Raw genomic sequence first — 25,959 nt, forward strand, 5'->3', positions numbered from 1 at the left:
GGGGTTGCTGTTGACGCTGAACCAGCTCACCCCAGGCTTAATGATCGAGCTCGAGGCACCCAAGAAAAAGAATAATTTTAGCAGAGCGTGGTTTCGATCCACGGACCTCTGGGTTATGGGCCCAGCACGCTTCCACTGCGCCACTCTGCTGCGTGGAACCGTCCGCGCTCTTCGGTGCGTGACATGAGACACTTGGAAAGCGTTGTCTGCGTCGGTTTCCCGCGCCTACCGTTTAACTAAGTGCGTAACATCTCTCAGCTTGACTTGTCTCGACTTTGCTCGACTGACGCTACGCTGACGCTTGCACGAAGCGATATTTACCGCAATCGTCTCGAGATGCAGCTGCGAGATGCTCAGGATTAACATTGCACTCCACGAAGGTGGAGACATTCGAATCCACTGCCTAGCTACGCGCCCGCAACTAACAAAATGCCGACCCTGCCAGGATTCGAACCTGGAATCTTCTGATCCGTAGTCAGACGCGTTATCCGTTGCGCCACAGGGCCACTGTTTGTGTTTTCTACCACGAGGCGGGTGCACATCGCAAAGCAACGTGTTCTCCGTGGCTCGGCAACTGCATGTCGTCCACTGACAACGGCGGCGCGGCCACTCTGGTCTTGCGCACTCTGCAGGGAGCTGCCAAGGAAGGCACCTCTCCTCCAGCTGCTCGGCCACGGTGCGCCTGCACGGCTTAGAGCTTGCCACACATCTGCCCTCGCTGTTGGACAGGTAGCAGAAGGCAAGGCGCGCGTTTTTCTGCATTTTTTTCGGCGAGGACAAGCGGTTGATATGCTTGTAAGTGTAGCATATGAAGCAAGAATCGAATGAGGCATTCGTAGACAGGTGCTAAATTCGCAGTATGGCCGCAGGTGACGATCTTATGACGGGTGTGCAGCCACAACAGGTTGGCAGCAAAGCGAGTATCGCTAACTGAAAGCTCTCTGCTGTATCCCCAGTGGCGCAATTGGTTAGCGCACGGTACTTATAAGGCAGTAGCCGTGAGCAATGCCGGGGTTGTGAGTTCGAGCCTCACCTGGGGCATACTTTTATTTCGTAGCAGCTGACTCTGAAAGCATCGGGACGCGAGAGTTGAGATGTATCACCTGCTTGAGAAACATAAGTGTGCGTGCATTATAGTCACCGATCGCGTGTTCCTCGGTAGTATAGTGGTTAGTATCCCCGCCTGTCACGCGGGAGACCGGGGTTCGATTCCCCGCCGGGGAGGTGCGATTTTTATATCGCGAAAGTTGCACGCGTGGCCCGAAAGGACATTAACGTTGCGATCAAGGAATGTAGTTACTGCGAAATCGTAAGAAAGTCTGCGTCTTAGGAAGTGTTTCTCGCATTCTTCACACGACGTCGTCGTTTCACGACTTACAGGGGTTGCTGTTGACGCTGAACCAGCTCACCCCAGGCTTAATGATCGAGCTCGAGGCACCCAAGAAAAAGAATAATTTTAGCAGAGCGTGGTTTCGATCCACGGACCTCTGGGTTATGGGCCCAGCACGCTTCCACTGCGCCACTCTGCTGCGTGGAGCCGTCCGCGCTCTTCGGTGCGTGACATGGGACACTTGGAAAGCGTTGTCTGCGTCGGTTTCCCGCGCCTACCGTTTAACTAAGTGCGTAACATCTCTCAGCTTGACTTGTCTCGACTTTGCTCGACTGACGCTACGCTGACGCTTGCACGAAGCGATATTTACCGCAATCGTCTCGAGATGCAGCTGCGAGATGCTCAGGATTAACATTGCACTCCACGAAGGTGGAGACATTCGAATCCACTGCCTAGCTACGCGCCCGCAACTAACAAAATGCCGACCCTGCCAGGATTCGAACCTGGAATCTTCTGATCCGTAGTCAGACGCGTTATCCGTTGCGCCACAGGGCCACTGTTTGCGTTTTCTACCACGAGGCGGGTGCACATCGCAAAGCAACGTGTTCTCCGTGGCTCGGCAACTGCATGTCGTCCACTGACAACGGCGGCGCGGCCACTCTGGTCTTGCGCACTCTGCAGGGAGCTGCCAAGGAAGGCACCTCTCCTCCAGCTGCTCGGCCACGGTGCGCCTGCACGGCTTAGAGCTTGCCACACATCTGCCCTCGCTGTTGGACAGGTAGCAGAAGGCAAGGCGCGCGTTTTTCTGCATTTTTTTCGGCGAGGACAAGCGGTTGATATGCTTGTAAGTGTAGCATATGTAGCAAGAATCGAATGAGGCATTCGTAGACAGGTGCTAAATTCGCAGTATGGCCGCAGGTGACGATCTTATGACGGGTGTGCAGCCACAACAGGTTGGCAGCAAAGTGAGTATCGCTAACTGAAAGCTCTCTGCTGTATCCCCAGTGGCGCAATTGGTTAGCGCACGGTACTTATAAGGCAGTAGCCGTGAGCAATGCCGGGGTTGTGAGTTCGAGCCTCACCTGGGGCATACTTTTATTTCGTAGCAGCTGACTCTGAAAGCATCGGGACGCGAGAGTTGAGATGTATCACCTGCTTGAGAAACATAAGTGTGCGTGCATTATAGTCACCGATCGCGTGTTCCTCGGTAGTATAGTGGTTAGTATCCCCGCCTGTCACGCGGGAGACCGGGGTTCGATTCCCCGCCGGGGAGGTGCGATTTTTATATCGCGAAAGTTGCACGCGTGGCCCGAAAGGACATTAACGTTGCGATCAAGGAATGTAGTTACTGCAAAATCGTAAGAAAGTCTGCGTCTTAGGAAGTGTTTCTCGCATTCTTCACACGACGTCGTCGTTTCACGACTTACAGGGGTTGCTGTTGACGCTGAACCAGCTCACCCCAGGCTTAATGATCGAGCTCGAGGCACCCAAGAAAAAGAATAATTTTAGCAGAGCGTGGTTTCGATCCACGGACCTCTGGGTTATGGGCCCAGCACGCTTCCACTGCGCCACTCTGCTGCGTGGAGCCGTCCGCGCTCTTCGGTGCGTGACATGGGACACTTGGAAAGCGTTGTCTGCGTCGGTTTCCCGCGCCTACCGTTTAACTAAGTGCGTAACATCTCTCAGCTTGACTTGTCTCGACTTTGCTCGACTGACGCTACGCTGACGCTTGCACGAAGCGATATTTACCGCAATCGTCTCGAGATGCAGCTGCGAGATGCTCAGGATTAACATTGCACTCCACGAAGGTGGAGACATTCGAATCCACTGCCTAGCTACGCGCCCGCAACTAACAAAATGCCGACCCTGCCAGGATTCGAACCTGGAATCTTCTGATCCGTAGTCAGACGCGTTATCCGTTGCGCCACAGGGCCACTGTTTGTGTTTTCTACCACGAGGCGGGTGCACATCGCAAAGCAACGTGTTCTCCGTGGCTCGGCAACTGCATGTCGTCCACTGACAACGGCGGCGCGGCCACTCTGGTCTTGCGCACTCTGCAGGGAGCTGCCAAGGAAGGCACCTCTCCTCCAGCTGCTCGGCCACGGTGCGCCTGCACGGCTTAGAGCTTGCCACACATCTGCCCTCGCTGTTGGACAGGTAGCAGAAGGCAAGGCGCGCGTTTTTCTGCATTTTTTTCGGCGAGGACAAGCGGTTGATATGCTTGTAAGTGTAGCATATGAAGCAAGAATCGAATGAGGCATTCGTAGACAGGTGCTAAATTCGCAGTATGGCCGCAGGTGACGATCTTATGACGGGTGTGCAGCCACAACAGGTTGGCAGCAAAGTGAGTATCGCTAACTGAAAGCTCTCTGCTGTATCCCCAGTGGCGCAATTGGTTAGCGCACGGTACTTATAAGGCAGTAGCCGTGAGCAATGCCGGGGTTGTGAGTTCGAGCCTCACCTGGGGCATACTTTTATTTCGTAGCAGCTGACTCTGAAAGCATCGGGACGCGAGAGTTGAGATGTATCACCTGCTTGAGAAACATAAGTGTGCGTGCATTATAGTCACCGATCGCGTGTTCCTCGGTAGTATAGTGGTTAGTATCCCCGCCTGTCACGCGGGAGACCGGGGTTCGATTCCCCGCCGGGGAGGTGCGATTTTTATATCGCGAAAGTTGCACGCGTGGCCCGAAAGGACATTAACGTTGCGATCAAGGAATGTAGTTACTGCAAAATCGTAAGAAAGTCTGCGTCTTAGGAAGTGTTTCTCGCATTCTTCACACGACGTCGTCGTTTCACGACTTACAGGGGTTGCTGTTGACGCTGAACCAGCTCACCCCAGGCTTAATGATCGAGCTCGAGGCACCCAAGAAAAAGAATAATTTTAGCAGAGCGTGGTTTCGATCCACGGACCTCTGGGTTATGGGCCCAGCACGCTTCCACTGCGCCACTCTGCTGCGTGGAGCCGTCCGCGCTCTTCGGTGCGTGACATGGGACACTTGGAAAGCGTTGTCTGCGTCGGTTTCCCGCGCCTACCGTTTAACTAAGTGCGTAACATCTCTCAGCTTGACTTGTCTCGACTTTGCTCGACTGACGCTACGCTGACGCTTGCACGAAGCGATATTTACCGCAATCGTCTCGAGATGCAGCTGCGAGATGCTCAGGATTAACATTGCACTCCACGAAGGTGGAGACATTCGAATCCACTGCCTAGCTACGCGCCCGCAACTAACAAAATGCCGACCCTGCCAGGATTCGAACCTGGAATCTTCTGATCCGTAGTCAGACGCGTTATCCGTTGCGCCACAGGGCCACTGTTTGCGTTTTCTACCACGAGGCGGGTGCACATCGCAAAGCAACGTGTTCTCCGTGGCTCGGCAACTGCATGTCGTCCACTGACAACGGCGGCGCGGCCACTCTGGTCTTGCGCACTCTGCAGGGAGCTGCCAAGGAAGGCACCTCTCCTCCAGCTGCTCGGCCACGGTGCGCCTGCACGGCTTAGAGCTTGCCACACATCTGCCCTCGCTGTTGGACAGGTAGCAGAAGGCAAGGCGCGCGTTTTTCTGCATTTTTTTCGGCGAGGACAAGCGGTTGATATGCTTGTAAGTGTAGCATATGAAGCAAGAATCGAATGAGGCATTCGTAGACAGGTGCTAAATTCGCAGTATGGCCGCAGGTGACGATCTTATGACGGGTGTGCAGCCACAACAGGTTGGCAGCAAAGTGAGTATCGCTAACTGAAAGCTCTCTGCTGTATCCCCAGTGGCGCAATTGGTTAGCGCACGGTACTTATAAGGCAGTAGCCGTGAGCAATGCCGGGGTTGTGAGTTCGAGCCTCACCTGGGGCATACTTTTATTTCGTAGCAGCTGACTCTGAAAGCATCGGGACGCGAGAGTTGAGATGTATCACCTGCTTGAGAAACATAAGTGTGCGTGCATTATAGTCACCGATCGCGTGTTCCTCGGTAGTATAGTGGTTAGTATCCCCGCCTGTCACGCGGGAGACCGGGGTTCGATTCCCCGCCGGGGAGGTGCGATTTTTATATCGCGAAAGTTGCACGCGTGGCCCGAAAGGACATTAACGTTGCGATCAAGGAATGTAGTTACTGCAAAATCGTAAGAAAGTCTGCGTCTTAGGAAGTGTTTCTCGCATTCTTCACACGACGTCGTCGTTTCACGACTTACAGGGGTTGCTGTTGACGCTGAACCAGCTCACCCCAGGCTTAATGATCGAGCTCGAGGCACCCAAGAAAAAGAATAATTTTAGCAGAGCGTGGTTTCGATCCACGGACCTCTGGGTTATGGGCCCAGCACGCTTCCACTGCGCCACTCTGCTGCGTGGAGCCGTCCGCGCTCTTCGGTGCGTGACATGGGACACTTGGAAAGCGTTGTCTGCGTCGGTTTCCCGCGCCTACCGTTTAACTAAGTGCGTAACATCTCTCAGCTTGACTTGTCTCGACTTTGCTCGACTGACGCTACGCTGACGCTTGCACGAAGCGATATTTACCGCAATCGTCTCGAGATGCAGCTGCGAGATGCTCAGGATTAACATTGCACTCCACGAAGGTGGAGACATTCGAATCCACTGCCTAGCTACGCGCCCGCAACTAACAAAATGCCGACCCTGCCAGGATTCGAACCTGGAATCTTCTGATCCGTAGTCAGACGCGTTATCCGTTGCGCCACAGGGCCACTGTTTGTGTTTTCTACCACGAGGCGGGTGCACATCGCAAAGCAACGTGTTCTCCGTGGCTCGGCAACTGCATGTCGTCCACTGACAACGGCGGCGCGGCCACTCTGGTCTTGCGCACTCTGCAGGGAGCTGCCAAGGAAGGCACCTCTCCTCCAGCTGCTCGGCCACGGTGCGCCTGCACGGCTTAGAGCTTGCCACACATCTGCCCTCGCTGTTGGACAGGTAGCAGAAGGCAAGGCGCGCGTTTTTCTGCATTTTTTTCGGCGAGGACAAGCGGTTGATATGCTTGTAAGTGTAGCATATGAAGCAAGAATCGAATGAGGCATTCGTAGACAGGTGCTAAATTCGCAGTATGGCCGCAGGTGACGATCTTATGACGGGTGTGCAGCCACAACAGGTTGGCAGCAAAGTGAGTATCGCTAACTGAAAGCTCTCTGCTGTAGCCCCAGTGGCTCAGGAGTTGCGCTTGAGACGCGCTAGTGTGAGGAGGTACCGTCCGCTCCGCCAAGCTAGCGATTGTTTACAAGTGTAGTTTGTGTCCGTCGCGAGTCGTATTACTGTGCTGTGCCTGCGTGTTGTTGTGTATTTCGTGTCAACGTTCGATGCTGTTAGCCCGTTAAGGGTTAATTAGCGATATGTTTCGTCAGTGTCCCAGGAAGAATACCCTGAAATTTGAATTTGATAAGTCAACCCGTGCTCTGCAACCAAGCTCACTGGAGATCCACGAGTGGATTGTCGACGTCTGCGGGATAACTACAGAACAGGTCCACACTGCCTATTACGATTTGGAACAGTACTGTTTCTTCGTCAAGTTGCACAATCCAGTTATCATGGAGCGACTTCTGCTGAAATTCGGGGGACGCATTGAATTTCGCCATCGGAACGGGACTGTGAGTATCGTTACGCTTTCAAATGCAGATGTAGAGTTGAAAAATGTCCGTGTTTTCAATCTCCCACCTGAAGTTGAAAATTGCTACCTGAAGGAGGTTTTGTCGAAGTACGGTGACGTTAGGTCTGTTAGAAATGAAATGTGGTCCAGGGAACATAAGCTGCAGTGTTATAGCGGGGTGCGATCCGTTGAAATGGAAATAAAGGTTAATATCCCGTCGCACATAATGGTGTGTGGGTACAAGGGGCTAGTTACCTATACCGGACAAATTCCCACGTGCCATGTTTGTAACGAGAGCGGCCACCTGAGGCAGGATTGTCCCCGTCGCATGTTTGTTTTAAAAAACAATTTGCAACAGCGACAGCGGCTTACATTTAGTGATGTCCTGATGCGAAGTAATGTAGAACAGCCCGTTGTCTCTCTGAATTCCGATACCGTGCAAGATCCCACTTTAGTGAATGACAGTGCCATGATAATGCCTATTGTAGAGGAGCAATCTGCCCCGGCTGCTAGTGATCGTAGTGCCTCCGGCAATAAGCGCCCTTGGGACTCAGCCGATATTTCTTCCGATGAGGATGGTTCCGGTCACACCCACTCTGTGCAAAAGCAAAAAGCCAGTAATGAAACAGCACTGGAATCGGCCATTGCAGTGGAGGCGGAATCATCAGGCCAACCCAATGCCAATGTTCCATCATCAGCTAATGATGCAGTCGCTGAAATGGAACCGGCCGAGGCAGCCATGCAGGCATCAATTCCAGAGGGACCCGAAAATACGAATCAGGAATGTGATCAACATACTGAAGGCACTTCCTCGCCTGCGGTAGAACAAGGCACTAAGGTGCACCTTGTTGATCAAGTCGGTAGTAGTGATCACGTTCAAGACTTAAATGACCCCCACAGTGCAGCCCAAAAACAAGAGGGACCTGCACAAGGGACAGGTATTCCAAATACAGCCGGAACCGCGCAAGCCACACAGCGGCGCCGCCTGAAGCCGCAGCCGAACGTCAACGTCGGCAGGGCGCAGGCGAAACGCAACGGGGGCACACAACGGCAAAAATCACCGGACAGTAAAGGAGTTGGCAATCCTGAAGTGTCAGTCACTGTAGATCAAGATAATTGCAAAGATAGACATACAGCCTCCGCAGATTCACAGACAGTAGTGCAATAGCAGCGGATTTCCGACTGGATCTTCTTCACCTAAAATACATTGTACACATTGGGCGAAGTGTAAATCTCGGATTTTGTACTCACTCTACTTTGTCGTCCATACATGACCATTAACCTTCTCGGATGAGTCAAGCTTATAAAATATTAACTATTAACGTTAACAGGATAACGTCAGATTTGAAAAAAGTTGTGTTAAAACAATTTATCTATGAAACAGAGGCGGATGTTGCTTTGTTGCAAGAAGTGCTATTCACTGATTTCACCGTGCCGGGTTTTCAAATATTTTATAATGTCCTACCGGACGAAAATACAGGGACCGCAATTTTAACTCGTGAAGGCATACCGGTCATGTTGTTGGATAAACTAGTTACAGGAAGAGGCCTAAGTTGTAAAATATTTGATGTCACTGTTGTAAATGTTTATGCACCGTCCGGTACCACCAACAGAGCTGCGAGAGCTCAATTCTTCAAGGAAGACGTAATCTACTTGTTGAGGAAAAATCCTGCGTCTGTCATAATTGGTGGCGACTTTAATTGTGTAGTTCACAGGAAAGATCAGGTACCGCATTTTAACTACTCCAAGGAGCTGCATGACTTAATCAAAAACATGAAGTACAAAGATGCATGGGAAGTCAAATTCCCTACGCTAGTCAAGTTCACGCATTTCACTTCGACATCATGCAGTCGGATAGATAGGCAGTATGTGTCGGAGAATCTAAGTCATAACGTGTTGGATGTGGAAGTAATCCCGACATACTGCTCGGATCACTGTGGGTTTTCTGTGACTATCAATTTAGCAAAGCAACCTACAAAATTTTACCGCAATCAGTGGATGCTCAACATTGCCCATCTCAAAGATGACGAACTAGAAGGGTGGGTCAACGCCACATGGACGGCATGTTTGAAATCAGTGCATAAATACGGATCTAAAATCGAATGGTGGGTCAAGTTTGCCAAACCTAAACTTAGGCAAACCTTAAAATCATACAGTTTTCAAAAAACTAGAGATGGCAAAAAGACAATCGAATTTTATTACACTGTATTGCGAGAACTACATGACAAACACGACGTAGCTACTCCTCATCTAGAGCAAATTCGACAAATCAAAGCGAAGCTTCTAAGCATCACACGACAGCAGTTAGAGGGATTAAAACTTAAATCAAAGGCAAAGTCTCTACTACAAGAAGAAACTACTTCAATGTTTCACCTGATCAAACACCAACTTAATAGGCGACGCGGTTTTATTGAAGACCTCAAACTCGAAGACGGGACCGTTATTACAGACCAAAATGACATAGTGCGCGCAATCCAACAACATTTCGCTCACCTCTACACTAAAGATCAGACTGCCGAGACTGCGAGTACTGAAATGTTGCACTTATTAACGGAACGGATCACTACTGAAGAAAATAACTGTCTGATTGCTGCATTTGCAGAGGACGAAATATTTAATCTAGTAAAGACGTCACCTTCCAACAAATCGGCGGGTCCAGATGGATTACCAAAAGAATTTTATCAAAAGTTTTGGCATATAATTGGGTCAACGTTCACGGATGTAATAAACGAAACCTTACATGGAGGAGACTTACCAACTGAACTTAAGGAAGGAAAACTAGTCTTGATTCCGAAAAGTAAAGGACACAAGAAAATCGATAATTTTCGCCCCTTAATGTTGATGAACTATGATTACAAGACCATTGCACGAGCACTGAAGGAGAGACTCACACCACTTCTAAGAACTGTAATAAACGGCCATCAAGCCTGCTTCCCAGGCAGGACAATCATGTCGGTCATCTCCGAATACAGAGACCTCATTTCTATTGTGGCAGTCACTGACATCAGATGTGCACTATACTTCATCGATTTCTGCAAGGCATTTGACCATGTCAGCCACCGGTACGTCGATCTCATATTTAAACACCTGGCTTTTGACGATCGAGCAGTTAGTGTAATCCACCAGATGATGACCGGCATCACTGCAAAGGCTTACGTAAACGGGCAGCCGACGAAAACTATTCATATACAGAGGGGCGTTCCACAAGGGAGCCCATTATCAATGCTATTGTATGTTCTTGCACTTGAGCCTTTGCTACGGCAACTCAGAGGCAAATTAAGTGGCGTCACAATATCCGGGGTCACGCTTACAGCAAAAGCATATGCCGATGACGTGGGCGTCGTCCTTCGACACGGAGGTGCAATTACAATTCTGGAAGAGACGATACGTCAATATAGTCGCGCCTCTGGTGCCAAGGTGAACATACATAAGAGTAAAATCCTAAACTTAAGAGGATTTGACAGGGTACGCAGCCAATGGGCTACACTAGTTGATTCCCACAAACCACTAGGTATTACTATAAACAATTGTCCAATGAAGATGGCTGCAGTAAATTGGCGGGACACGGCGACCAAAATGCAGGGTGCGTTCAACGAACTTTGTTGGCGATCCGCGAATTTATTGCAGAAAGTTCAATTAATTAACACCTACATGTTTTCTAAAGCCTGTTTTGTAGCACAAATATTCCCAGCACCGAAATTACAGGTGAAAAAGGTAATGCGACTTGCCAATAGTTACTTGTGGAAAGGCAACATTTTTAAAGTTAGACTCGACAGTGTGACCAAAGCAAGACTGGTGGGCGGATTAGGGCTAACTAATTTGGTTAAAAAAGCATCTGCACTTTACGTCAAAAGAACCCTGTTTATGATTAATAAGGACAGAAATAACATTACCTCCAGACTCTTCACAATTGTCCAGCCACGTTCCCTGCAGCCCCCGGTGAATGTGGGCCAACTAAACAACAAACTCACGCATGTCAAGGACTTTTATATTGAGGTCAGTTACTTAGAGGCAGGCACGGTGTACAAGTCACATATAACTACAAGAGAGATTTTAAATACATGGCATAAATCGGATACACAAAATACCATAGAAATCAAGTATCCGAACGTCATATGGCGTACTGTATGGAAAAATATTAGCCTCAAAATCCATTCAACAGAAGTGGCTTCCACTTGGTACAAGGTGGTCTGCGACACTGTACCGACCAATGAAAAACTTTATCGAATAGGACTCAGTGATACACATCACTGCACTAAGTGTGGAATCGTGGACACACTTCAACACAGATTCACCTGCAGTGGACTAGTTCACAATTGGACATGGATCAGAAGAAAGATAGCACTCCTCACCAGAAGTGATGGCCGCAATTATACGCCACGAATGCTGTTACAGCCTGAAGAGATATTTTTCCCAGAACGGAAAAATAACACTGTCATGTGGCTCTTGGGTCACTACACACATTACGTAATTGGTAGAAATGGATCTGACAATTCAATTGATTTCATGGTCTACATGGAATCAGCTTACTGGGAATCCAAAAAATTCAGTAACCATACAAACCTCTACGGCAACATGTTGAATATAGTCTTCGAGAGAACAGGCATTGGTTAAAAAACGACCCACAATACGACAGAAACTATAAGGACGTAACGGGCGACAGTGGACTCAGTCAACTATTTTATTGATTATTGCGAAGTGACTACGGATACTACAAAAAAAAAAAAAAAAAAAAAAAAAAAGTCGTAGAGCATTCGACATAAATTAAAAAAAAAAAAAAAAAAAAAGTGGCGCAATTGGTTAGCGCACGGTACTTATAAGGCAGTAGCCGTGAGCAATGCCGGGGTTGTGAGTTCGAGCCTCACCTGGGGCATACTTTTATTTCGTAGCAGCTGACTCTGAAAGCATCGGGACGCGAGAGTTGAGATGTATCACCTGCTTGAGAAACATAAGTGTGCGTGCATTATAGTCACCGATCGCGTGTTCCTCGGTAGTATAGTGGTTAGTATCCCCGCCTGTCACGCGGGAGACCGGGGTTCGATTCCCCGCCGGGGAGGTGCGATTTTTATATCGCGAAAGTTGCACGCGTGGCCCGAAAGGACATTAACGTTGCGATCAAGGAATGTAGTTACTGCAAAATCGTAAGAAAGTCTGCGTCTTAGGAAGTGTTTCTCGCATTCTTCACACGACGTCGTCGTTTCACGACTTACAGGGGTTGCTGTTGACGCTGAACCAGCTCACCCCAGGCTTAATGATCGAGCTCGAGGCACCCAAGAAAAAGAATAATTTTAGCAGAGCGTGGTTTCGATCCACGGACCTCTGGGTTATGGGCCCAGCACGCTTCCACTGCGCCACTCTGCTGCGTGGAGCCGTCCGCGCTCTTCGGTGCGTGACATGGGACACTTGGAAAGCGTTGTCTGCGTCGGTTTCCCGCGCCTACCGTTTAATTAAGTGCGTAACATCTCTCAGCTTGACTTGTCTCGACTTTGCTCGACTGACGCTACGCTGACGCTTGCACGAAGCGATATTTACCGCAATCGTCTCGAGATGCAGCTGCGAGATGCTCAGGATTAACATTGCACTCCACGAAGGTGGAGACATTCGAATCCACTGCCTAGCTACGCGCCCGCAACTAACAAAATGCCGACCCTGCCAGGATTCGAACCTGGAATCTTCTGATCCGTAGTCAGACGCGTTATCCGTTGCGCCATAGGGCCACTGTTTGCGTTTTCTACCACGAGGCGGGTGCACATGGCAAAGCAACGTGTTCTCCGTGGCTCGGCAACTGCATGTCGTCCACTGACAACGGCGGCGCGGCCACTCTGGTCTTGCGCACTCTGCAGGGAGCTGCCAAGGAAGGCACCTCTCCTCCAGCTGCTCGGCCACGGTGCGCCTGCACGGCTTAGAGCTTGCCACACATCTGCCCTCGCTGTTGGACAGGTAGCAGAAGGCAAGGCGCGCGTTTTTCTGCATTTTTTTCGGCGAGGACAAGCGGTTGATATGCTTGTAAGTGTAGCATATGAAGCAAGAATCGAATGAGGCATTCGTAGACAGGTGCTAAATTCGCAGTATGGCCGCAGGTGACGATCTTATGACGGGTGTGCAGCCACAACAGGTTGGCAGCAAAGTGAGTATCGCTAACTGAAAGCTCTCTGCTGTATCCCCAGTGGCGCAATTGGTTAGCGCACGGTACTTATAAGGCAGTAGCCGTGAGCAATGCCGGGGTTGTGAGTTCGAGCCTCACCTGGGGCATACTTTTATTTCGTAGCAGCTGACTCTGAAAGCATCGGGACGCGAGAGTTGAGATGTATCACCTGCTTGAGAAACATAAGTGTGCGTGCATTATAGTCACCGATCGCGTGTTCCTCGGTAGTATAGTGGTTAGTATCCCCGCCTGTCACGCGGGAGACCGGGGTTCGATTCCCCGCCGGGGAGGTGCGATTTTTATATCGCGAAAGTTGCACGCGTGGCCCGAAAGGACATTAACGTTGCGATCAAGGAATGTAGTTACTGCAAAATCGTAAGAAAGTCTGCGTCTTAGGAAGTGTTTCTCGCATTCTTCACACGACGTCGTCGTTTCACGACTTACAGGGGTTGCTGTTGACGCTGAATCAGCACACCCCAGGCTTAATGATCGAGCTCGAGGCACCCAAGAAAAAGAATAATTTTAGCAGAGCGTGGTTTCGATCCACGGACCTCTGGGTTATGGGCCCAGCACGCTTCCACTGCGCCACTCTGCTGCGTGGAACCGTCCGCGCTCTTCGGTGCGTGACATGGGACACTTGGAAAGCGTTGTCTGCGTCGGTTTCCCGCGCCTACCGTTTAATTAAGTGCGTAACATCTCTCAGCTTGACTTGTCTCGACTTTGCTCGACTGACGCTACGCTGACGCTTGCACGAAGCGATATTTACCGCAATCGTCTCGAGATGCAGCTGCGAGATGCTCAGGATTAACATTGCACTCCACGAAGGTGGAGACATTCGAATCCACTGCCTAGCTACGCGCCCGCAACTAACAAAATGCCGACCCTGCCAGGATTCGAACCTGGAATCTTCTGATCCGTAGTCAGACGCGTTATCCGTTGCGCCACAGGGCCACTGTTTGCGTTTTCTACCACGAGGCGGGTGCACATCGCAAAGCAACGTGTTCTCCGTGGCTCGGCAACTGCATGTCGTCCACTGACAACGGCGGCGCGGCCACTCTGGTCTTGCGCACTCTGCAGGGAGCTGCCAAGGAAGGCACCTCTCCTCCAGCTGCTCGGCCACGGTGCGCCTGCACGGCTTAGAGCTTGCCACACATCTGCCCTCGCTGTTGGACAGGTAGCAGAAGGCAAGGCGCGCGTTTTTCTGCATTTTTTTCGGCGAGGACAAGCGGTTGATATGCTTGTAAGTGTAGCATATGAAGCAAGAATCGAATGAGGCATTCGTAGACAGGTGCTAAATTCGCAGTATGGCCGCAGGTGACGATCTTATGACGGGTGTGCAGCCACAACAGGTTGGCAGCAAAGTGAGTATCGCTAACTGAAAGCTCTCTGCTGTAGCCCCAGTGGCGCAATTGGTTAGCGCACGGTACTTATAAGGCAGTAGCCGTGAGCAATGCCGGGGTTGTGAGTTCGAGCCTCACCTGGGGCATACTTTTATTTCGTAGCAGCTGACTCTGAAAGCATCGGGACGCGAGAGTTGAGATGTATCACCTGCTTGAGAAACATAAGTGTGCGTGCATTATAGTCACCGATCGCGTGTTCCTCGGTAGTATAGTGGTTAGTATCCCCGCCTGTCACGCGGGAGACCGGGGTTCGATTCCCCGCCGGGGAGGTGCGATTTTTATATCGCGAAAGTTGCACGCGTGGCCCGAAAGGACATTAACGTTGCGATCAAGGAATGTAGTTACTGCAAAATCGTAAGAAAGTCTGCGTCTTAGGAAGTGTTTCTCGCATTCTTCACACGACGTCGTCGTTTCACGACTTACAGGGGTTGCTGTTGACGCTGAACCAGCTCACCCCAGGCTTAATGATCGAGCTCGAGGCACCCAAGAAAAAGAATAATTTTAGCAGAGCGTGGTTTCGATCCACGGACCTCTGGGTTATGGGCCCAGCACGCTTCCACTGCGCCACTCTGCTGCGTGGAGCCGTCCGCGCTCTTCGGTGCGTGACATGGGACACTTGGAAAGCGTTGTCTGCGTCGGTTTCCGCGCCTACCGTTTAATTAAGTGCGTAACATCTCTCAGCTTGACTTGTCTCGACTTTGCTCGACTGACGCTACGCTGACGCTTGCACGAAGCGATATTTACCGCAATCGTCTCGAGATGCAGCTGCGAGATGCTCAGGATTAACATTGCACTCCACGAAGGTGGAGACATTCGAATCCACTGCCTAGCTACGCGCCCGCAACTAACAAAATGCCGACCCTGCCAGGATTCGAACCTGGAATCTTCTGATCCGTAGTCAGACGCGTTATCCGTTGCGCCACAGGGCCACTGTTTGCGTTTTCTACCACGAGGCGGGTGCACATCGCAAAGCAACGTGTTCTCCGTGGCTCGGCAACTGCATGTCGTCCACTGACAACGGCGGCGCGGCCACTCTGGTCTTGCGCACTCTGCAGGGAGCTGCCAAGGAAGGCACCTCTCCTCCAGCTGCTCGGCCACGGTGCGCCTGCACGGCTTAGAGCTTGCCACACATCTGCCCTCGCTGTTGGACAGGTAGCAGAAGGCAAGGCGCGCGTTTTTCTGCATTTTTTTCGGCGAGGACAAGCGGTTGATATGCTTGTAAGTGTAGCATATGAAGCAAGAATCGAATGAGGCATTCGTAGACAGGTGCTAAATTCGCAGTATGGCCGCAGGTGACGATCTTATGACGGGTGTGCAGCCACAACAGGTTGGCAGCAAAGTGAGTATCGCTAACTGAAAGCTCTCTGCTGTAGCCCCAGTGGCGCAATTGGTTAGCGCACGGTACTTATAAGGCAGTAGCCGTGAGCAATGCCGGGGTTGTGAGTTCGAGCCTCACCTGGGGCATACTTTTATTTCGTAGCAGCTGACTCTGAAAGCATCGGGACGCGAGAGTTGAGATGTATCACCTGCTTGAGAAACATAAGTGTGCGTGCATTATAGTCACCGATCGCGTGTTCCTCGGTAGTATAGTGGTTAGTATCCCCGCCTGTCACGCGGGAGACCGGGGTTCGATTCCCCGCCGGGGAGGTGCGATTTTTATATCGCGAAAGTTGCACGCGTGGCCCGAAAGGACATTAACGTTGCGATCAAGGAATGTAGTTACTGCAAAATCGTAAGAAAGTCTGCGTCTTAGGAAGTGTTTCTCGCATTCTTCACACGACGTCGTCGTTTCACGACTTACAGGGGTTGCTGTTGACGCTGAATCAGCACACCCCAGGCTTAATGATCGAGCTCGAGGCACCCAAGAAAAAGAATAATTTTAGCAGAGCGTGGTTTCGATCCACGGACCTCTGGGTTATGGGCCCAGCACGCTTCCACTGCGCCACTCTGCTGCGTGGAACCGTCCGCGCTCTTCGGTGCGTGACATGGGACACTTGGAAAGCGTTGTCTGCGTCGGTTTCCCGCGCCTACCGTTTAATTAAGTGCGTAACATCTCTCAGCTTGACTTGTCTCGACTTTGCTCGACTGACGCTACGCTGACGCTTGCACGAAGCGATATTTACCGCAATCGTCTCGAGATGCAGCTGCGAGATGCTCAGGATTAACATTGCACTCCACGAAGGTGGAGACATTCGAATCCACTGCCTAGCTACGCGCCCGCAACTAACAAAATGCCGACCCTGCCAGGATTCGAACCTGGAATCTTCTGATCCGTAGTCAGACGCGTTATCCGTTGCGCCACAGGGCCACTGTTTGCGTTTTCTACCACGAGGCGGGTGCACATCGCAAAGCAACGTGTTCTCCGTGGCTCGGCAACTGCATGTCGTCCACTGACAACGGCGGCGCGGCCACTCTGGTCTTGCGCACTCTGCAGGGAGCTGCCAAGGAAGGCACCTCTCCTCCAGCTGCTCGGCCACGGTGCGCCTGCACGGCTTAGAGCTTGCCACACATCTGCCCTCGCTGTTGGACAGGTAGCAGAAGGCAAGGCGCGCGTTTTTCTGCATTTTTTTCGGCGAGGACAAGCGGTTGATATGCTTGTAAGTGTAGCATATGAAGCAAGAATCGAATGAGGCATTCGTAGACAGGTGCTAAATTCGCAGTATGGCCGCAGGTGACGATCTTATGACGGGTGTGCAGCCACAACAGGTTGGCAGCAAAGTGAGTATCGCTAACTGAAAGCTCTCTGCTGTAGCCCCAGTGGCGCAATTGGTTAGCGCACGGTACTTATAAGGCAGTAGCCGTGAGCAATGCCGGGGTTGTGAGTTCGAGCCTCACCTGGGGCATACTTTTATTTCGTAGCAGCTGACTCTGAAAGCATCGGGACGCGAGAGTTGAGATGTATCACCTGCTTGAGAAACATAAGTGTGCGTGCATTATAGTCACCGATCGCGTGTTCCTCGGTAGTATAGTGGTTAGTATCCCCGCCTGTCACGCGGGAGACCGGGGTTCGATTCCCCGCCGGGGAGGTGCGATTTTTATATCTTGAAAGTTGCACGCGTGGCCCGAAAGGACATTAACGTTGCGATCAAGGAATGTAGTTACTGCAAAATCGTAAGAAAGTCTGCGTCTTAGGAAGTGTTTCTCGCATTCTTCACACGACGTCGTCGTTTCACGACTTACAGGGGTTGCTGTTGACGCTGAACCAGCTCACCCCAGGCTTAATGATCGAGCTCGAGGCACCCAAGAAAAAGAATAATTTTAGCAGAGCGTGGTTTCGATCCACGGACCTCTGGGTTATGGGCCCAGCACGCTTCCACTGCGCCACTCTGCTGCGTGGAGCCGTCCGCGCTCTTCGGTGCGTGACATGGGACACTTGGAAAGCGTTGTCTGCGTCGGTTTCCGCGCCTACCGTTTAATTAAGTGCGTAACATCTCTCAGCTTGACTTGTCTCGACTTTGCTCGACTGACGCTACGCTGACGCTTGCACGAAGCGATATTTACCGCAATCGTCTCGAGATGCAGCTGCGAGATGCTCAGGATTAACATTGCACTCCACGAAGGTGGAGACATTCGAATCCACTGCCTAGCTACGCGCCCGCAACTAACAAAATGCCGACCCTGCCAGGATTCGAACCTGGAATCTTCTGATCCGTAGTCAGACGCGTTATCCGTTGCGCCACAGGGCCACTGTTTGCGTTTTCTACCACGAGGCGGGTGCACATCGCAAAGCAACGTGTTCTCCGTGGCTCGGCAACTGCATGTCGTCCACTGACAACGGCGGCGCGGCCACTCTGGTCTTGCGCACTCTGCAGGGAGCTGCCAAGGAAGGCACCTCTCCTCCAGCTGCTCGGCCACGGTGCGCCTGCACGGCTTAGAGCTTGCCACACATCTGCCCTCGCTGTTGGACAGGTAGCAGAAGGCAAGGCGCGCGTTTTTCTGCATTTTTTTCGGCGAGGACAAGCGGTTGATATGCTTGTAAGTGTAGCATATGAAGCAAGAATCGAATGAGGCATTCGTAGACAGGTGCTAAATTCGCAGTATGGCCGCAGGTGACGATCTTATGACGGGTGTGCAGCCACAACAGGTTGGCAGCAAAGTGAGTATCGCTAACTGAAAGCTCTCTGCTGTAGCCCCAGTGGCGCAATTGGTTAGCGCACGGTACTTATAAGGCAGTAGCCGTGAGCAATGCCGGGGTTGTGAGTTCGAGCCTCACCTGGGGCATACTTTTATTTCGTAGCAGCTGACTCTGAAAGCATCGGGACGCGAGAGTTGAGATGTATCACCTGCTTGAGAAACATAAGTGTGCGTGCATTATAGTCACCGATCGCGTGTTCCTCGGTAGTATAGTGGTTAGTATCCCCGCCTGTCACGCGGGAGACCGGGGTTCGATTCCCCGCCGGGGAGGTGCGATTTTTATATCGCGAAAGTTGCACGCGTGGCCCGAAAGGACATTAACGTTGCGATCAAGGAATGTAGTTACTGCAAAATCGTAAGAAAGTCTGCGTCTTAGGAAGTGTTTCTCGCATTCTTCACACGACGTCGTCGTTTCACGACTTACAGGGGTTGCTGTTGACGCTGAACCAGCTCACCCCAGGCTTAATGATCGAGCTCGAGGCACCCAAGAAAAAGAATAATTTTAGCAGAGCGTGGTTTCGATCCACGGACCTCTGGGTTATGGGCCCAGCACGCTTCCACTGCGCCACTCTGCTGCGTGGAGCCGTCCGCGCTCTTCGGTGCGTGACATGGGACACTTGGAAAGCGTTGTCTGCGTCGGTTTCCGCGCCTACCGTTTAATTAAGTGCGTAACATCTCTCAGCTTGACTTGTCTCGACTTTGCTCGACTGACGCTACGCTGACGCTTGCACGAAGCGATATTTACCGCAATCGTCTCGAGATGCAGCTGCGAGATGCTCAGGATTAACATTGCACTCCACGAAGGTGGAGACATTCGAATCCACTGCCTAGCTACGCGCCCGCAACTAACAAAATGCCGACCCTGCCAGGATTCGAACCTGGAATCTTCTGATCCGTAGTCAGACGCGTTATCCGTTGCGCCACAGGGCCACTGTTTGCGTTTTCTACCACGAGGCGGGTGCACATCGCAAAGCAACGTGTTCTCCGTGGCTCGGCAACTGCATGTCGTCCACTGACAACGGCGGCGCGGCCACTCTGGTCTTGCGCACTCTGCAGGGAGCTGCCAAGGAAGGCACCTCTCCTCCAGCTGCTCGGCCACGGTGCGCCTGCACGGCTTAGAGCTTGCCACACATCTGCCCTCGCTGTTGGACAGGTAGCAGAAGGCAAGGCGCGCGTTTTTCTGCATTTTTTTCGGCGAGGACAAGCGGTTGATATGCTTGTAAGTGTAGCATATGAAGCAAGAATCGAATGAGGCATTCGTAGACAGGTGCTAAATTCGCAGTATGGCCGCAGGTGACGATCTTATGACGGGTGTGCAGCCACAACAGGTTGGCAGCAAAGTGAGTATCGCTAACTGAAAGCTCTCTGCTGTAGCCCCAGTGGCGCAATTGGTTAGCGCACGGTACTTATAAGGCAGTAGCCGTGAGCAATGCCGGGGTTGTGAGTTCGAGCCTCACCTGGGGCATACTTTTATTTCGTAGCAGCTGACTCTGAAAGCATCGGGACGCGAGAGTTGAGATGTATCACCTGCTTGAGAAACATAAGTGTGCGTGCATTATAGTCACCGATCGCGTGTTCCTCGGTAGTATAGTGGTTAGTATCCCCGCCTGTCACGCGGGAGACCGGGGTTCGATTCCCCGCCGGGGAGGTGCGATTTTTATATCGCGAAAGTTGCACGCGTGGCCCGAAAGGACATTAACGTTGCGATCAAGGAATGTAGTTACTGCAAAATCGTAAGAAAGTCTGCGTCTTAGGAAGTGTTTCTCGCATTCTTCACACGACGTCGTCGTTTCACGACTTACAGGGGTTGCTGTTGACGCTGAACCAGCTCACCCCAGGCTTAATGATCGAGCTCGAGGCACCCAAGAAAAAGAATAATTTTAGCAGAGCGTGGTTTCGATCCACGGACCTCTGGGTTATGGGCCCAGCACGCTTCCACTGCGCCACTCTGCTGCGTGGAGCCGTCCGCGCTCTTCGGTGCGTGACATGGGACACTTGGAAAGCGTTGTCTGCGTCGGTTTCCCGCGCCTACCGTTTAATTAAGTGCGTAACATCTCTCAGCTTGACTTGTCTCGACTTTGCTCGACTGACGCTACGCTGACGCTTGCACGAAGCGATATTTACCGCAATCGTCTCGAGATGCAGCTGCGAGATGCTCAGGATTAACATTGCACTCCACGAAGGTGGAGACATTCGAATCCACTGCCTAGCTACGCGCCCGCAACTAACAAAATGCCGACCCTGCCAGGATTCGAACCTGGAATCTTCTGATCCGTAGTCAGACGCGTTATCCGTTGCGCCACTTTTTTTTTTTTTTTACCTTCTGATCTGGAGTCAGACGCGCTACCGTTTTTTTTTTGTATTTATTTATGTAGTTATTTATTTATTTATTTATTTATTTTTTTTGTGGTGGTATATCTCTACCTCTCAACCTCGTCTTCACTTAGTATTGGCATGAATGTTTCCGTGTCGTTCTGTATTCGTCGATGTTTCAGTTTCCTGAAGGCTTCATTCAAAGTTGTCATCTCTTAGCGTTGAGAGTATGTTCGCCGAGATTGTCGCCGTGCTGTTTTCTTGCAGTTATTCAGTAAAGTAACTGGGTACTATGGCGTGTTCCTTGAGTTGGTGGAGACAAAAACAACAAGATCATAGATTGCTCCTTCAGCATCGTATATAATTAATAGAGATATTGTTCCTTATAGAGGAAAGATGGGTATCTAGAAAGAAAATACTGCCTCGTCTGTTTTAAACTTCGTCAAATGAAACTATACTTGTCTGCTGGGTAACGTAAGAAAAACAGAAATAAATACTGGTGCCACAAGGTTTGCATCCTGTTGCATGCTGCTTCTCTGTGACCTTAGGTGCACAGGTGCACGCATTGTACCACTTAAGAAACAATTGAGCCCTGAGAACCGACAAACAGATACCCTGATAATAGAAGAAAGAATAAAAGCAATAATCGTACCCATTGGTTCGCACACTTAAAGCTTCCCATCATTCAAAGCAACGGTGAGAAAATTCTGAAATTTTTCTTTATACTTTCGTAATCGTTTGATCGCGTAATATTCGGCAATAAGATACATATGAAAATCAGAAAGTGTAGGCGTTTTAGTCGTCAGTATATAAAATAGGTACTGTCCAATTAACCAGGTATAGCTATTATTTTTAGATTTCGGAAATAATTGCCAGTCCGGGTGGAATATATCCTGCAGTTGTATTGCGGATGGCGTCGTTCTATTAATAAGAGCCAGTTTCATTCTCGTCCATTTCCAGATTTGCGTCTGATCTCTGCAGTATAATATGTGGTGCAATGTTTCCACATGCCCACATGTGTCGCAAGTCGGTGTAGGCCGTAAGTGGATCTTACACAATTTCTCCCCCGTGGGCATCACCTCGTTCACAACATCATACCACACGGAACGAACTTGGGAACGAAGAAGAGGAGTGCTGATATTCATCCAAATTTGTCGCCAGTTCTTGCCAGGATACTTCATTTCTATAGAGTTATTCTGTTGCCGATTCGTAAATACACTGTAGACAGCCGCAGCAGTGAATGGTTGCAGGTGTTGATGCACATAGCTGAACTCCACGTAATAACGGCGAATATGAACGAGCTCGGGATGGATATGTCCAACATTTATCGGTGGCGTCATATCCGGTGGTCGTAACTGCTGGAATAGACGCGCTGTAAGACCTGTCTGACGACATCGTAAGATCCTTGATGTTCGAGCTAGAAAAATCGCTGAGCACTGTAATTCAACATCTTTAAGGGCTAGACCACCTTTATACCGAGGTAAAGCGGTAGCCTTGAAAGCGACTTTAAAAATATTACCTCGCCAAATGTACCAGCCTGCAAGGGCTAAAATTCTGTTAGCAATATCAGTAGGAATAGGGAGAACAGCGGCAACATGGTAAATCTTGCTGAGAACATAATAATTGACGAAATGTGCTCTCTGAATCCTGTCTAAGGACCGCATATTGTGCTCTCGAATCAAAGCTCGAAGGACGTTGAGCTTCTGTTCCCAATTCACTCTTACCATTTCCCGTGGATTCGGAGTGAGAATCAAACCAAGGTGCTTGAGCTGGTTGGTTGCCTCTAACCAAACGGTGTTCGCGAAGCGAGCCTGCGGACCTAAATGCAAGACTTTGGATTTCCGTTCGTTAAGGCGTGCACCGCAGGCGCTTGCATACCGGTGGACAAGCCGCCGCACGGAAGCGAACTCTTCGTCGTTATTGATAAGGACGCTGATATCGTCCGCATAGGCATGACAGACGGTCTTTGTATTCAGCGTTTGAAGACCCGGTAAGGTGACGCAAAACGTCTTCAGTAGCGGCTCGATAGCAATGGCGAAAAGAGTCGTAGAAAGCGGGCACCCTTGTCGCAAACCTTGTTGAATGGGCACGGGGGCTGTTAACTGGCCGTTGAATTTCACGCGGGAAGTCGTATTGCAGATACAATTCCTTATGATCTGTACGAAATGCTGGTTGAAACCCAGTTTATCCAGCGTTCGGAACAGAAATCCATGGTTGGTCCTATCAAATGCCTTGTCGAAGTCAAAAAAGACTATTGCCAACGTGGTCTTGCAAATCCAAGTCAAATATGCAATATCTCGGTATTCGCACAGGGCGTCTATCATTGATCGACCAGGAACCACGTTCATGTGGTATGAACCAAGCACTTTACTGAGGACTGGCTTAAGTCTGGCATTCAGAATTCTAGTAAAGATTTTGAAATCTGCATTGAGTAGGGTGATTGGTCGTAAGTTATTGAGTGAAGTCCCTTGTGACGGTTTGGAGACTAAGACTATCAGGCCCTCAGTGAACTGCGATGGAAAAGCAGTATTCGTTAACAATTCATTATACATGATAGTCAGTTCGTCGCCGAAAACATCCCAATACCGAAGATAAAATTCGACCGGCAAACCGTCTGATCCTGCAGCTTTTCCTTTCGCCGCAGACGTAATGATTGACTTCACTTCGAAGTTAGTTATGTTGGCCAGGAGCTGTGCGTGGTCGTCCGGGTCCACCGATGCTGTAATGTTAGACAAAAAATCCTCTCCTGCCTCTACGTCTGTGTCAGGTAGGGAGTAAAGTTGCCTGAAATGATTCCGAATAAAAATCTTAAGCTCGCCCTGCTCATCATAAACACGACCATCGTCATCTGTCAGTTGAGTAATGATTTTTTGTCTTCCTCTTTTAGTTTCCCGTATGACGTGGTACAAGGACGCTGACTCATTAAAGGTGTCATCGAAAGCGCGGGCCCTGACTTGGGCTCCTGCCAGAGACTCACGAACCAATGCGGTGATTTTGGCTTTGGTACGTTTAATGCGAAGGAGATTGCCAGGCAGTGCAGAGGAATCGTTATACAACTGGCGGAGAGCGGTAAAATAAAATTCCAACGTCTGTTTCTTCCAGTACGCCTTGGCCCTGGCAAACTGACAAATACATTTCTTTATGCGTGGTTTTACTAGCTCCGTCCACCAACGAACACGCTCCCTATATCTTTGTCGTCGCTGGAGGCACCATTGCCACGTTGCAATAAGATCCTTCTTCAGGTCGCCGTCGTCCAACAGTGCGACGTTCAGTTGCCATACGCCTCGACCCAAAAAGGTTTTCTGCGAGACGTGCCTAAGCGTAATGTGATACGCACAGTGGTCGCTAAAATTAACAGGCCATATTTCACAATCCCTGGCAGCGCTTAAAATGTCTGTAGATACATAAAACCTATCCAGACGACTAGCGGAGGCAGTGGTAACATAAGTATATCCGGTCACCTGCGGGCGAAGTGAGCACCAGGTATCTTGTAAGTCCAGCCCATCAATTAAATCTCGCAACTCCAGACAAAAATTAAAATTCGGACACTGGTCTTCTCTGCGTACAACACAGTTAAAATCGCCGCCCAATAAAATCTTCGAACAACCACAGGATAATAATGGCACAATTTCATCGCGATAAAAAACACTCCTATCCCTTCGGCCTGTAGATCCAGTCGGGGCATAGACGTTGATCAGAAGCAAATCTTCGAACTGTACGACAATCCCTCTACCCGTTTCTAAAATCCCTCGAGGTCTACAAGTGACGCCCGCTTTGTACAAAATTGCAGTCCCTGCCTCATCGCCAATATTTATGATGGCCTCATAGCCTGTGACATTCCCGACCTTGGGTGTGACGACTTCTTGTAGGAAAACGATATCTATATCGGCGGCATACAGATAGTCAGTCAAACATTTTAATTTTACATCAGATGTTATTCGATTTATATTAGCAGTTGCAATTTTGTAATCCCGCATAAGAAGGGGTGATGCCATGTTAAAGCGTATCGTCAGCCCAGGAAGGCTGCCTGCTCGACCCCGGCGAGTGAGCGGTATCCATAAATGCATCGGGTCCAGAACTGTCGACATGCATCCCCATATCGGCCTCCTCTGAATGCTGCACGACCTGTACTCCATCGTCCGTGACGATTCTCTCACATTCATCCGTCCGGAACTGCTTGATTGTACGCTGCAGTTTCTGTTCGAGAGTACGAGTTTCCTCTTCACTCTGCTTACGGACCGATTTCTTTTGTCGTCCTTTCTTCTGAGGACGGGTGTCCTCGACTGGTTCGTTGTTGTCAGAATTCACAGCGGTAGGGGTAGCTCCCGTGGGAGACAGTTCTTTGCCGGAAACTGCGCTGACTGGAGAAGACACGTCAAGGGGATGGGAAACTCGCGGCTGGTCACCAGAGTCCTCAGGTGTAAGACTCTCCACAGATGGGAGCATCTGTTGATCGGGCAACCGAGGCGGAAGTTCCACACGGACCACGCCAGCATCGGAAGGGCGCGAATTTCCGGCCCCGTCGTTTGCATAGGTTTCCACGTCAGAAGCAACGGGCATTCGGCTCGGCGTAGCGTTGTTTACACCGGCGGCGGGCACGTCAGGCACAACCCCAGTCGCGTGCCGCTGTGGCGCGCTAACGACAGACGGACCGACAAGGCTCTCGGCATACGTCGGCTTATTGCCATCCAGCCCAGCTGCAAGGGCATCACGTTGTCGTAAAACACGACGCACTGGTTTAGCACGTGGACACGCGGCCTTCATATGGTCCGGAGAGCCACAAAGTACACATGTACGTGGTTGCCCCTCGTACATAACGAGTGCTCGGAAGCCTTGTACCACGACATTCGACGGGATATGCTTAGATAGGTCAATTCGCGCTACTCTGACACCATTATCCACATTGAAGTGTTTAAGGCCACTCCACTGCTCTTGGTGAATTTCTAATACGTTCCCATACTGGGACAGACATTGCCGAATACGTTCAAGGTCAATTTCAAATGGTAGGTTGAATATACGGACCGTGCGCAGGCCTAACCCAGCATGGTTAACAAC

At 50.5% G+C, this 25,959-nt stretch overlaps 44 non-coding genes across 44 annotated transcripts; 21 read left to right on the forward strand and 23 right to left on the reverse strand.

Annotated features, from left to right (window-relative positions):
* Positions 1-78: 78 nt before the first annotated feature.
* On the reverse strand, positions 79-150 carry Trnam-cau (transfer RNA methionine (anticodon CAU)). Its single transcript has one exon. It is a non-coding gene; the product is annotated as a tRNA-Met (tRNA).
* Positions 151-433: 283 nt separating this feature from the next.
* Trnar-acg (transfer RNA arginine (anticodon ACG)) lies at positions 434-506 on the reverse strand. The gene has a single exon. It is a non-coding gene; the product is annotated as a tRNA-Arg (tRNA).
* A 443-nt stretch (positions 507-949) lies between these two features.
* Trnai-uau (transfer RNA isoleucine (anticodon UAU)) lies at positions 950-1,041 on the forward strand. Its single transcript is given in 2 exon segments — positions 950-987; positions 1,006-1,041. It is a non-coding gene; the product is annotated as a tRNA-Ile (tRNA).
* A 111-nt stretch (positions 1,042-1,152) lies between these two features.
* On the forward strand, positions 1,153-1,224 carry Trnad-guc (transfer RNA aspartic acid (anticodon GUC)). Its single transcript has one exon. It is a non-coding gene; the product is annotated as a tRNA-Asp (tRNA).
* A 233-nt stretch (positions 1,225-1,457) lies between these two features.
* On the reverse strand, positions 1,458-1,529 carry Trnam-cau (transfer RNA methionine (anticodon CAU)). The gene has a single exon. It is a non-coding gene; the product is annotated as a tRNA-Met (tRNA).
* A 283-nt stretch (positions 1,530-1,812) lies between these two features.
* Positions 1,813-1,885, reverse strand: Trnar-acg (transfer RNA arginine (anticodon ACG)). Its single transcript has one exon. It is a non-coding gene; the product is annotated as a tRNA-Arg (tRNA).
* A 443-nt stretch (positions 1,886-2,328) lies between these two features.
* On the forward strand, positions 2,329-2,420 carry Trnai-uau (transfer RNA isoleucine (anticodon UAU)). Its single transcript is given in 2 exon segments — positions 2,329-2,366; positions 2,385-2,420. It is a non-coding gene; the product is annotated as a tRNA-Ile (tRNA).
* Positions 2,421-2,531: 111 nt separating this feature from the next.
* Positions 2,532-2,603, forward strand: Trnad-guc (transfer RNA aspartic acid (anticodon GUC)). The gene has a single exon. It is a non-coding gene; the product is annotated as a tRNA-Asp (tRNA).
* Positions 2,604-2,836: 233 nt separating this feature from the next.
* On the reverse strand, positions 2,837-2,908 carry Trnam-cau (transfer RNA methionine (anticodon CAU)). The gene has a single exon. It is a non-coding gene; the product is annotated as a tRNA-Met (tRNA).
* A 283-nt stretch (positions 2,909-3,191) lies between these two features.
* On the reverse strand, positions 3,192-3,264 carry Trnar-acg (transfer RNA arginine (anticodon ACG)). Its single transcript has one exon. It is a non-coding gene; the product is annotated as a tRNA-Arg (tRNA).
* Positions 3,265-3,707: 443 nt separating this feature from the next.
* On the forward strand, positions 3,708-3,799 carry Trnai-uau (transfer RNA isoleucine (anticodon UAU)). Its single transcript is given in 2 exon segments — positions 3,708-3,745; positions 3,764-3,799. It is a non-coding gene; the product is annotated as a tRNA-Ile (tRNA).
* A 111-nt stretch (positions 3,800-3,910) lies between these two features.
* Trnad-guc (transfer RNA aspartic acid (anticodon GUC)) lies at positions 3,911-3,982 on the forward strand. The gene has a single exon. It is a non-coding gene; the product is annotated as a tRNA-Asp (tRNA).
* Positions 3,983-4,215: 233 nt separating this feature from the next.
* Trnam-cau (transfer RNA methionine (anticodon CAU)) lies at positions 4,216-4,287 on the reverse strand. Its single transcript has one exon. It is a non-coding gene; the product is annotated as a tRNA-Met (tRNA).
* Positions 4,288-4,570: 283 nt separating this feature from the next.
* Positions 4,571-4,643, reverse strand: Trnar-acg (transfer RNA arginine (anticodon ACG)). The gene has a single exon. It is a non-coding gene; the product is annotated as a tRNA-Arg (tRNA).
* A 443-nt stretch (positions 4,644-5,086) lies between these two features.
* On the forward strand, positions 5,087-5,178 carry Trnai-uau (transfer RNA isoleucine (anticodon UAU)). The gene is given in 2 exon segments: positions 5,087-5,124; positions 5,143-5,178. It is a non-coding gene; the product is annotated as a tRNA-Ile (tRNA).
* A 111-nt stretch (positions 5,179-5,289) lies between these two features.
* Trnad-guc (transfer RNA aspartic acid (anticodon GUC)) lies at positions 5,290-5,361 on the forward strand. Its single transcript has one exon. It is a non-coding gene; the product is annotated as a tRNA-Asp (tRNA).
* Positions 5,362-5,594: 233 nt separating this feature from the next.
* Positions 5,595-5,666, reverse strand: Trnam-cau (transfer RNA methionine (anticodon CAU)). Its single transcript has one exon. It is a non-coding gene; the product is annotated as a tRNA-Met (tRNA).
* Positions 5,667-5,949: 283 nt separating this feature from the next.
* On the reverse strand, positions 5,950-6,022 carry Trnar-acg (transfer RNA arginine (anticodon ACG)). The gene has a single exon. It is a non-coding gene; the product is annotated as a tRNA-Arg (tRNA).
* A 5,874-nt stretch (positions 6,023-11,896) lies between these two features.
* On the forward strand, positions 11,897-11,968 carry Trnad-guc (transfer RNA aspartic acid (anticodon GUC)). The gene has a single exon. It is a non-coding gene; the product is annotated as a tRNA-Asp (tRNA).
* A 233-nt stretch (positions 11,969-12,201) lies between these two features.
* On the reverse strand, positions 12,202-12,273 carry Trnam-cau (transfer RNA methionine (anticodon CAU)). Its single transcript has one exon. It is a non-coding gene; the product is annotated as a tRNA-Met (tRNA).
* A 283-nt stretch (positions 12,274-12,556) lies between these two features.
* On the reverse strand, positions 12,557-12,629 carry Trnar-acg (transfer RNA arginine (anticodon ACG)). Its single transcript has one exon. It is a non-coding gene; the product is annotated as a tRNA-Arg (tRNA).
* A 443-nt stretch (positions 12,630-13,072) lies between these two features.
* On the forward strand, positions 13,073-13,164 carry Trnai-uau (transfer RNA isoleucine (anticodon UAU)). Its single transcript is given in 2 exon segments — positions 13,073-13,110; positions 13,129-13,164. It is a non-coding gene; the product is annotated as a tRNA-Ile (tRNA).
* Positions 13,165-13,275: 111 nt separating this feature from the next.
* Positions 13,276-13,347, forward strand: Trnad-guc (transfer RNA aspartic acid (anticodon GUC)). The gene has a single exon. It is a non-coding gene; the product is annotated as a tRNA-Asp (tRNA).
* A 233-nt stretch (positions 13,348-13,580) lies between these two features.
* Trnam-cau (transfer RNA methionine (anticodon CAU)) lies at positions 13,581-13,652 on the reverse strand. Its single transcript has one exon. It is a non-coding gene; the product is annotated as a tRNA-Met (tRNA).
* Positions 13,653-13,935: 283 nt separating this feature from the next.
* On the reverse strand, positions 13,936-14,008 carry Trnar-acg (transfer RNA arginine (anticodon ACG)). The gene has a single exon. It is a non-coding gene; the product is annotated as a tRNA-Arg (tRNA).
* A 443-nt stretch (positions 14,009-14,451) lies between these two features.
* Trnai-uau (transfer RNA isoleucine (anticodon UAU)) lies at positions 14,452-14,543 on the forward strand. Its single transcript is given in 2 exon segments — positions 14,452-14,489; positions 14,508-14,543. It is a non-coding gene; the product is annotated as a tRNA-Ile (tRNA).
* A 111-nt stretch (positions 14,544-14,654) lies between these two features.
* Trnad-guc (transfer RNA aspartic acid (anticodon GUC)) lies at positions 14,655-14,726 on the forward strand. The gene has a single exon. It is a non-coding gene; the product is annotated as a tRNA-Asp (tRNA).
* Positions 14,727-14,959: 233 nt separating this feature from the next.
* On the reverse strand, positions 14,960-15,031 carry Trnam-cau (transfer RNA methionine (anticodon CAU)). The gene has a single exon. It is a non-coding gene; the product is annotated as a tRNA-Met (tRNA).
* Positions 15,032-15,313: 282 nt separating this feature from the next.
* Positions 15,314-15,386, reverse strand: Trnar-acg (transfer RNA arginine (anticodon ACG)). The gene has a single exon. It is a non-coding gene; the product is annotated as a tRNA-Arg (tRNA).
* A 443-nt stretch (positions 15,387-15,829) lies between these two features.
* Positions 15,830-15,921, forward strand: Trnai-uau (transfer RNA isoleucine (anticodon UAU)). Its single transcript is given in 2 exon segments — positions 15,830-15,867; positions 15,886-15,921. It is a non-coding gene; the product is annotated as a tRNA-Ile (tRNA).
* A 111-nt stretch (positions 15,922-16,032) lies between these two features.
* Positions 16,033-16,104, forward strand: Trnad-guc (transfer RNA aspartic acid (anticodon GUC)). Its single transcript has one exon. It is a non-coding gene; the product is annotated as a tRNA-Asp (tRNA).
* A 233-nt stretch (positions 16,105-16,337) lies between these two features.
* On the reverse strand, positions 16,338-16,409 carry Trnam-cau (transfer RNA methionine (anticodon CAU)). Its single transcript has one exon. It is a non-coding gene; the product is annotated as a tRNA-Met (tRNA).
* Positions 16,410-16,692: 283 nt separating this feature from the next.
* Trnar-acg (transfer RNA arginine (anticodon ACG)) lies at positions 16,693-16,765 on the reverse strand. Its single transcript has one exon. It is a non-coding gene; the product is annotated as a tRNA-Arg (tRNA).
* Positions 16,766-17,208: 443 nt separating this feature from the next.
* Positions 17,209-17,300, forward strand: Trnai-uau (transfer RNA isoleucine (anticodon UAU)). The gene is given in 2 exon segments: positions 17,209-17,246; positions 17,265-17,300. It is a non-coding gene; the product is annotated as a tRNA-Ile (tRNA).
* Positions 17,301-17,411: 111 nt separating this feature from the next.
* On the forward strand, positions 17,412-17,483 carry Trnad-guc (transfer RNA aspartic acid (anticodon GUC)). The gene has a single exon. It is a non-coding gene; the product is annotated as a tRNA-Asp (tRNA).
* A 233-nt stretch (positions 17,484-17,716) lies between these two features.
* Trnam-cau (transfer RNA methionine (anticodon CAU)) lies at positions 17,717-17,788 on the reverse strand. The gene has a single exon. It is a non-coding gene; the product is annotated as a tRNA-Met (tRNA).
* A 282-nt stretch (positions 17,789-18,070) lies between these two features.
* Trnar-acg (transfer RNA arginine (anticodon ACG)) lies at positions 18,071-18,143 on the reverse strand. The gene has a single exon. It is a non-coding gene; the product is annotated as a tRNA-Arg (tRNA).
* A 443-nt stretch (positions 18,144-18,586) lies between these two features.
* Trnai-uau (transfer RNA isoleucine (anticodon UAU)) lies at positions 18,587-18,678 on the forward strand. The gene is given in 2 exon segments: positions 18,587-18,624; positions 18,643-18,678. It is a non-coding gene; the product is annotated as a tRNA-Ile (tRNA).
* A 111-nt stretch (positions 18,679-18,789) lies between these two features.
* Trnad-guc (transfer RNA aspartic acid (anticodon GUC)) lies at positions 18,790-18,861 on the forward strand. The gene has a single exon. It is a non-coding gene; the product is annotated as a tRNA-Asp (tRNA).
* Positions 18,862-19,094: 233 nt separating this feature from the next.
* Trnam-cau (transfer RNA methionine (anticodon CAU)) lies at positions 19,095-19,166 on the reverse strand. Its single transcript has one exon. It is a non-coding gene; the product is annotated as a tRNA-Met (tRNA).
* A 282-nt stretch (positions 19,167-19,448) lies between these two features.
* On the reverse strand, positions 19,449-19,521 carry Trnar-acg (transfer RNA arginine (anticodon ACG)). Its single transcript has one exon. It is a non-coding gene; the product is annotated as a tRNA-Arg (tRNA).
* A 443-nt stretch (positions 19,522-19,964) lies between these two features.
* On the forward strand, positions 19,965-20,056 carry Trnai-uau (transfer RNA isoleucine (anticodon UAU)). Its single transcript is given in 2 exon segments — positions 19,965-20,002; positions 20,021-20,056. It is a non-coding gene; the product is annotated as a tRNA-Ile (tRNA).
* Positions 20,057-20,167: 111 nt separating this feature from the next.
* On the forward strand, positions 20,168-20,239 carry Trnad-guc (transfer RNA aspartic acid (anticodon GUC)). Its single transcript has one exon. It is a non-coding gene; the product is annotated as a tRNA-Asp (tRNA).
* A 233-nt stretch (positions 20,240-20,472) lies between these two features.
* Trnam-cau (transfer RNA methionine (anticodon CAU)) lies at positions 20,473-20,544 on the reverse strand. Its single transcript has one exon. It is a non-coding gene; the product is annotated as a tRNA-Met (tRNA).
* Positions 20,545-25,959: the final 5,415 nt, after the last annotated feature.

The sequence above is a fragment of the Schistocerca nitens genome, chromosome 9 (genome assembly GCF_023898315.1).
Source record: "Schistocerca nitens isolate TAMUIC-IGC-003100 chromosome 9, iqSchNite1.1, whole genome shotgun sequence".
In the NCBI taxonomy this organism is placed as follows: domain Eukaryota; kingdom Metazoa; phylum Arthropoda; class Insecta; order Orthoptera; family Acrididae; genus Schistocerca; species Schistocerca nitens.